We start from the raw sequence: 8,853 nt of genomic DNA, 5'->3' as shown, positions 1-8,853 counted from the left end.
CTGTGGGCTGCTTCTGTGACTCTGCTCCCAGCACTGACCTGCTTCCTGGGCTGCTGTTCTGGCCCCTCTGGCTCTAGCACAGCTCTGCCCCCCAGCTCAGCTTGGGCCCCTGCTTTTTCCTTAGCTTGGCCCCACTCTGCCTGACCCAGGCAATTCCAGCTCACATGGAGGATGGGATCCCTCCTCCCCCGGGCCTCCTGACTCCTTGATTAGCCTGCCCGCCCTGTCAATCAGGCTGACCCGGAGCATTGGCCTCTCCAGATTGTTCCTGGGGATTGTCGGTCTCAGGGTCCTGATTTACCATTTACCCTTCCCCATTTTTTTGGTACTAGGAGTTAGCCAACCAAAACAGCCCCACTGAGTTTTAGTATATGTAAGGCAACAGTCCCCTTACATATACTCCCCAGCAGGCAGTCATATGATGCTTCATCAGCTGACCACTTTGTTCCCTGTCTAGAGATTACAACATTCAGCAACTCCTGGTCCTAAAGGGACTATGTCCCCATAACGGATGTGTTAGCCACATCTGCACCTAACTGCTCTGTTACAATCATATGTTATGTTCCTCAAAGCTCTGACCCTGAATGTCTCATAATGATGTTAGCCTCATTCACTCATTCATGTTAGCTCAAACAATATTGGCTTGGAAAGTACAAAGATCGGCTCTAGCCATAACTTCCTCAAATTTCAGCAATGTTTAGATCCAAGGGTATGTCTACACTACAGCTGCTGCACAGCTACATTGGCAGAAGGGGTTTTTCCATCAATATGGTTAATCCACCTCTCCTGGAGGCGTTAGTTAGGTTGATGAAAGAATTTTTCCATTGACCTAGCCACATTGGTCAACCTAACTCTGGGGCACAGTGCACAAAATGTTTCACAAAGGTAGGTCAATTTCATTTTTAAGTGTACACCAGGCCCAAGATTTCCATTTGGCTCCCATCTGTAATATAATAGGCCAGATCCTGCAACTTCTACTCACACTGAGTAGCACTTATTTACTGGAGTAGTTTCATTGCTCCTGTAAATTAACTCATGCAAGTAACCGCTGTTCAGTTTGAAACTTTATTTAATTTCCTTTAATATTTTTAAACAAAATTTAATTTCTCCTTTATTTTTAATTGAAATATATAATGTAACAGCAAAGCAGACCTATGTATGAAAACAATGACTCAGAGTACAAACATTTACAAAAGCCGATCTTCGCTTCTGCATGCCCTGGAATTTAAATGCTGGAAAGGACAATCTAAGCTGACCTTGCTTAGACAGATCCAGGTTGATCAAAAGAGTAAATGATCAAAATGTAATGCAGTGTTGACTTGTATTAACTGCTGTTTGTTCCTGTAGCACATTGTGTCACAAAATGAAATGAGGACAAAATGAACACCATCAAATGTATGAATACTGCATTGTATAACAGCTAAAATACTGCCTTCTGTCAGTTATATTAATTGCAGTACTGCATAAATCCAAAGAGACCAGCAGGAAATATGCCAGAACTATATTACCTACACCAGGAGACAGTTTCTAAGATACTCTGTTCTATTTTGGAGATGAACTTTGCTTACACTCTACAGGGATTAAACAGTTAAGAGGAAAAGAGGTCAAAATGAAGTGGCAACTGCATCTGTCCTCATTGAGTACCAATTATGAGTAGCAGATAGAGCTGCAGTGTACCACCAGGTGAAGAGAAAAAGAATAACAGTTATGAGCATTGTTAACCAAATCAGTAAGTTGGGAGTTCCTATCACTTTGTAAGGGTCACTCCTGACCAGGTTTTATACACCAGTTCAGGCATCAGGCAGCATTAGTGGTTACTGTCCAGAAGCTAGTTATCAAAGGATAACAATCTGGCATTAGAAGGACAAAACACATGTAGGTATCTGGGCTCTTGACTCTCCAGTTGTTAGGAATTTTCTGGGCTACAGGTTTTGTTTTTGTTTTCACTACATGGATTTTACAGGTTTACTCGGATCTGAAGAAAGAATGAGTAGACACTGGGAGAACTTGTTCTTCATGACACTGCTGCTGCAAATCCCCACTATGTGATCACATGCCCTGACATTCAGTGATGGAACCCATTTCAACAGTCTGCCACTGGGGACAGAGCATATGCCTCTATCTTCCAGCAATCTGGAACTGAAAGTGTATAAAGTCCCCCATCCAGCCAATTGACACCCATCTCTCTTTCCTGTAGTCTGTCTGGATGCAGAACCTTCCCACCCTTACAACCACACCGCTATTCATGCAGGAGTCAAGCACAGTTACAAGCTCTGTGCTTTCTTTTGTGTAGAGACTGCACTCTGCTAGCATCATTAGGACACTAGGCCCCCCAGAGGCAGCAGGGAGGAAACAGTTCTAAGCCTGTACTCTCCCACCATATCAGCTAGCACAGGTAGTTGGCCATGAAAGGGAATGCATGCTGCACCCTCCTAAGGGGTAGTACAGTGAACACACTCTCTCTGCTTGCTAGGGAGCTGTGACAGCCATTGGGTCTCCTGGGGATGTGCAGTTCTGTACCACCCCCAATGCAGGCCAATGCCTACTAGCTAAATCCTGTTTCTATAAAATACATTGCTATATTATACTCATAGAATGACTCAGATGCAAACAGCATTACAATGGAGGCAAATATTGCATTTTGCTGGTTGTATGCAATAGTTTGTGTTCTGTTCTGCACAGCTCTACTTAGAAAATTTAACATGTACCTGCACTGTAATGTTATGCAGAATATGCTCTGTTGAAATATCTAATGATGAAGAGAGTCACCAAATATAAAGGATGATTTCCTTGCCTCATATTTAATTATACTCACATTTTGCATAATTTAGGGACTGTGCTTTCTAATCTTGCTGCCTGCCTTGTTCCATAGATAACATTGAAACAGCGCGGGGGGGGGGGGGAATGGCCACACTGTGGATGTAAAGACTCTTCCAGTGGTGAGCTAGTGTGACCTGCTGCTTCAATGTTATCCTCACCTGCTAGACAACCAGCTGTTCAAAAATTACACTCAGATCCAGGTCCCTGAAGCAATCACAAACCAGATCATTTTCATGTCAGCAGTTCTGTATTTGCTGACTGAATTGTACTCTATACTCAATAACTGGGCTTAACACAGAGATGGGCCTGAACGCAAACCCTGAGTCTTTGTGTGGTGAGTCCAAATCTAGACCTAAGTTTTGTAACTATGGCAGGTCATGTCAAACCACCATAGTCCCAGATCTAAACACCTGGAATCTTTCTGTGGGAGAGGAATGGCTATTTCTACCTACAAATGTGGATCTGAATTTTGTGGCTCAGTCCATATCTAATAAAATCATTAAAACCTCAGTCTTAAATATGTTCTGAAGGGAACATTAATTATCAGTGTATACTGGCTATCAGAAGGATGGTATACTGACAAAGGGACTCTGGGGGGTTGATATGAGCCCCTTGTTAATAGAATTATTCTTTGGTGCTTGTAACAAGACACTCAGCTTTCATTTTTTTTAAAGTAAATCTCTAGTATTTTTCCTTATTAAGATGGCCCCAGGGGTTTGGAGGGCAGGGGGGGAATCAGGGCTGGGGCAGGGGGTTGGGGCACAAGAGGGGGTTAGGGGAGCAGGCTCCAGACAGTGTTTACCTCAAGTGGCTCCTGGAAGGAGCAGTATGTCCCTTCTCCAGCTCCTACGCGGAAGCACAGCCAGGTGTCTCTGCGTGCTGCCCCGTCCTGAGGCACCACCCCTGAAGCTCCCATTGGCCACGATTGACAGTGAATGGGAGCTGTGGGGGCAGTGTGCGGAGCCTCCTGGCTGCCCCTAGGCATAAGTGGCGGGGGGGGGGGGACAGGCTGCTGCTTCCGAGAGCCACGCGGAGCCCTGGCATGCATGGAGCAGGGTAAGCCCCCAACCCCGCTCTCCAGCTGGAGCGGGGCAAGCACCAGACCTCACTGCCCAGCTGGAGCTCAAGGGCCAGATTAAAACATCTGAAGGGCAGGATGCAGCCCCCGGGCCATAGTTTGCCCACCCCTGCCCAAGAGTGCCAAACCTAAATGTTTGAAAGTTTAAAGAATTGAACTCATTTGGTTAGCTCTGTTGATTTCCCAGCGAGATGTAAGATATGTGAAGCTATTTGTCAGCTACTGCATGAATTAGTAGTTAATAAAGGGCTCTGCTGTGCATTCTGTCCCCTTCGCACTGCCAGTTTTTAAACTTTCTCCTCATGTTTGGATACAAATTATCACTGCTCACCTTTTTGTTTTTGGTGTCATGAACAAGGAATACATTCAATTAACACCTCAGATTAACTCATCATTCCGCTATGGTGGAGCTATTTTCTCTTTCAAAATAACAGCCTGTATCCCAATTTATTCACATTACAAAGGATTTAGGGCATTTAAGACACCATGGCCAAGTCCCAAAGTCTCTGCTCAGGCATTATGAGGGCAAACTCCTGGAGGATGGACATATTTCAACTTGCCTTTAGAATATTAAGCTACTGAAAATAACAGGGCTGAATATCTGTGCCAGGCTCTGCTTTTTTAAAATTTGGTTTGGGATGCTGCTTATGCAAATTGAACATGACACAAGAACATCACATACACGTGTGATACCGTACATGAAATGAAGTAAATCACAAGAGGATTTTGAATGATTCAGTATCTACTTCGTCAATCAGCCCTGAGGTGTTTTGTTGTAAATCATTGCTCATGTTTATTATGTGACTAACATGGTTTATGAGAAAGCCTTTGACAGTGTCTCATTTCTGCTGCTTTATAATTAGTATTTATTAAGTGCCTTCCATGTGTATTTTCTCCTGGTACAGGATTAAGCACATTCTGCTTCAAATTGTTGACCTCCTACAATCAGATATCAAACACTATTTGTAGGGCTACGGCCTGAGCAAAACTCTCACTTAGGTCACTGGAGGTTTGTGATGCACTGTGAATAAAGGATGGGCCCATATGTAACAAACAAATTGAGAAGTCAATTTCTTGAGGGCTGTGATCCAAACTTGGGAGTGGAAGCCAGGAACTCCTGAGTTCTAAACCTACCATTGACACTGGGGATAAGTAGGTTCTGCTGATTCCCTGAGGCAGGTGACCTGTCATTCCACTTTGATATAAAGGATGTGGGAGTAGTTTTCTAGTGGAAAGAGCAATCTTGAGGGAGGATTCAGAGTAGCAGCCATGTTAGTCTGTATCCACAAAAAGAACAGGAGTACTTGTGGCCCCTTAGAGACTAACAAACTTATTAGAGCATAAACTTTCGTGGGCTACCACCCACTTCATCGAATACATAGAATGGAACATATAGTAAGAAGATATATATATACACATACAGAGAATGAGGAAGTTGCCATACAAAGGAGGTGCTGTTGTCATCATGAATAAGTTGGAATATGAACAAGAGGCTGCTAGGCAGCTCTCTAACTCCACATTCTACAGGCCATTATCCTCTGATCCCACTGAGAATTAACTACACTATCTGCTCAAGAAACTCCCTGAAAAAGCACAGGAACACATCTGTGCAGACACATGCCTAGAACCCTGACCAGGGGTATTCTATTTGCTATTCAAGATCCATAAACCTGGAAATCCTGGTTGCCCCATCATCTCAGGCATTGCCACCCTAACAGCAGGATTGTCTGGCTATGTGGACTCTCGCCTCAGGTCCTACGCTACCAGCACTCCCAGCTATCTTGGAGACACCACTGACTTCCTGAGGAAATTACAATCCATCGGTGATCTTCCAGAAAACACCATCCTGGCCACTATGGATGTAGAAGCCCTCTACACCAACATTCCACACAAAGATGGACTACAAGCCGTCAGGAACAGTATCCCCGATAATGTCACGGCAAACCTGGTGGCTGACCTTTGTGACCCACAACTATTTCACATTTGGGAACAATATATATCTTCAAGTCAGTGGCACTGCTATGGGTACCCGCATTGGCCCCACAGTATGCCAACATTTTTACGGCTGACTTAGAACAACGCTTCCTCAGCTCTCATCCCCTAATGCCCCTACTCTACTTGCGCTATATTGATGACATCTTTATCATCTGGACCCATGGAAAAGAAGCCCTTGAGGAATTCCACCATGATTTCAACAATTTCCATCCCACCATCAACCTCAGCCTAGACCAATCCACACAAGCAGTCCATTTCGTAGACACTACTGTGCTAATAAGCGATGGTCACATAAACACCACCCTATACCAGAAACCTACTGACCGCTATACCTACCTACATGCCTCCAGCTACCATCCAGGACACACCACACGATCCATTGTCTACAGCCAAGCTCTAAGGTACAACCGCATTTGCTCCAACCCCTCAGACAGAGACAAACACCTACAAGATCTCTATCAAGCATCCTTACAACTACAATACCCACCTGCGGAAGTGAAGAAACAGATTGATAGAGCCAGAAGAGTTCCAAGAAGTCACCTACTACAGGACAGGCCTAACAAAGAAAATAACAGAATGCCACTAGCCGTCACCTTCAGCCCCCAACTAAAACCCCTCAAACGCATTATTAAGGATCTACAGCCTATCCTGAAGGATGACCCAACACTCTCACAAATACTGGAAGACAGGCCAGTCCTTGCCTACAGACAGCCCCCCAACCTGAAGCAAATACTTACCAGCAACCATGTACCACACAACAGAACCACTAACCCAGGAACCTATCCTTGCAACAAAGCCCGTTGTCAACTGTGCCCACATATCTATTCAGGGGACACCATCACAGGGCCTAATCACATCAGCCACACTATCAGAGGCTCGTTCACCTGCACATCCACCAATGTGATATATGCCATCATGTGCCAGCAATGCCCCTCTGCCATGTACATTGATCAAACTGGACAGTCTCTACGTAAAAGAATAACTGGACACAAATCAGATGTCAAGAATTATAACATTCATAAACCAGTCGGAGAACACTTCAATCTCTCTGGTCACACGATTACAGACATGAAAGTTGCAATTCTTCAACAAAAAAACTTCAAATCCAGACTCCAGCGAGAAACTGTTGAATTGGAATTCATTTGCAAATTGGATACAATTAACTTAGGCTTGAATAGAGACTGGGAGTGGCTAAGTCATTATGCAAGGTAACCTATTTCCCCTTGTTTTTTCCTAACCCCCCCCCCCCCCTTCAGACATTCTTGTTAAACCCTGGATTTGTGCTGGAAATGGCCCACCTTGATTATCATACACATTGTAAGGAGAGTGATCACTTTAGATAAGCTATTGCCAGCAGGAGAGTGGGGTGGGGGGAGGTATTTTTTCATGCTTTGTGTGTATAAAAGATCTTCTACACTTTCCACAGTATGCATCCGATGAAGTGAGCTGTAGCTCACGAAAGCTTATGCTCAAATAAATTGGTTAGTCTCTAAGGTGCCACAAGTAATCCTTTTCTTTTTGCGAATACAGACTAACACAGCTGTTACTCTGAAACATATCTTTTTCAGTGTCACTGCTTCCGAGGATTCAGTCCTCCATCCTGTAAGTATGGCCTACATTCACAGGCACTGTCTTTCCAATGTGCCAGGGGGGGCTCGACCCCAGGTCCCACCCCACTCTACCCCTTCCCCCAAGGCCCACCCCACCCCATGCTCCACCCTCACCCTGCCCATGCTCCACCCCCATGCTTCACCCATGCTCCACCCCCATCCCACCTCTTCCTGCCCATGCTCCATGTCCACCCTGCCCCTTCCTGCCCCATTCCATCCCCTCCCCTGAGCACGCCACACCTTTGCTCTCCCCCATCCCCCAGAGCCTCCTGCATGCTGCGAAACATCTAATCACAGTGGGTGGGAGATGCGGGAGGGAGGGGATGGTGTTGATTGGCAGGGCCCACTGATGGGCAGGATGCACAGAGGAAAGGGGAAGTGCTGATAGAGGGGCTGCTGTTGGGTGCTCTAGCCCCAGAGCACCCATGGAGTCAGTGCCTATGCCTACATTCTTTGTTCTGAGATGTATACATTTACATTTAGCCATAGTAAATAAATACTGTTTGCTTTTTCCCAGCTTGCCAGGTGATCCAGATCACTCTGTCAGTGACCTGTCCTCTTCATTATTTAATACACCCCCAATTTTTGTGTTATCTGCAAACTTTATGTTCTCTCCCAGGACATTGATAAAAGTGTTCCATAGCATAGGGCCAAAGAGTGAGTTGATTTATTTATTTAGATTTCAGTCTAAAAGAAACTCCACACCAAAAGACCCCCATCTAAAGTTTTGGGACATACGGAACATAGGTAATACAAAACATAAAATCAGCCAAAACCATAGCACTTCTCCTTCTTCTCCCTCCCATGTATAACTGAATCACGTCACCATGTGACCCATACAGCTTACCTGCCCTTCCTCTTCCCCAGCACTTTCTCATTAGGCAGAGCACCAAGCAGTTTCCACTCTATCACGTGTGTGGTCTGCAGGCCAGATTCCAGTCCTCTCTTCTGTCAGCTTGGTGCTGGTCTGGCAGTACAAAACTGTTAAAACCAGTAGATCTGGGCCCTGGTGAACTCCCATTGTTATGATCTGGTGCAAGGGCATGTCTGGGAGAAAGGTGTGTGTGACTGGGCATCCTTATGTCTTGGTTAACCCTTCTGCCAGCACAGCCCCTTGGGGTCATAAGCAGCCCAGAGCAGCTCTAATTTGTACCAAGAATCAAGGTGTGTGTAAGGGTTGGTTACGGCTACCATTGCTGATGAGTATTGTCTCCTTATGCCACCTGTATCTGTTTGTTGTATCCACCTGTTGTCTCTGGTCATACTTAGATTGTTGCAGGGACCATCTCTTTCTTGTATGTTTGTACAGTGCCTACCACACTGGAGCCCTGATTCATGACCAAGAGCCTC

This window comes from Lepidochelys kempii, chromosome 2 (assembly GCF_965140265.1).
Source record: "Lepidochelys kempii isolate rLepKem1 chromosome 2, rLepKem1.hap2, whole genome shotgun sequence".
In the NCBI taxonomy this organism is placed as follows: domain Eukaryota; kingdom Metazoa; phylum Chordata; order Testudines; family Cheloniidae; genus Lepidochelys; species Lepidochelys kempii.
Note: the sequence above shows the minus strand (reverse complement) of the source record.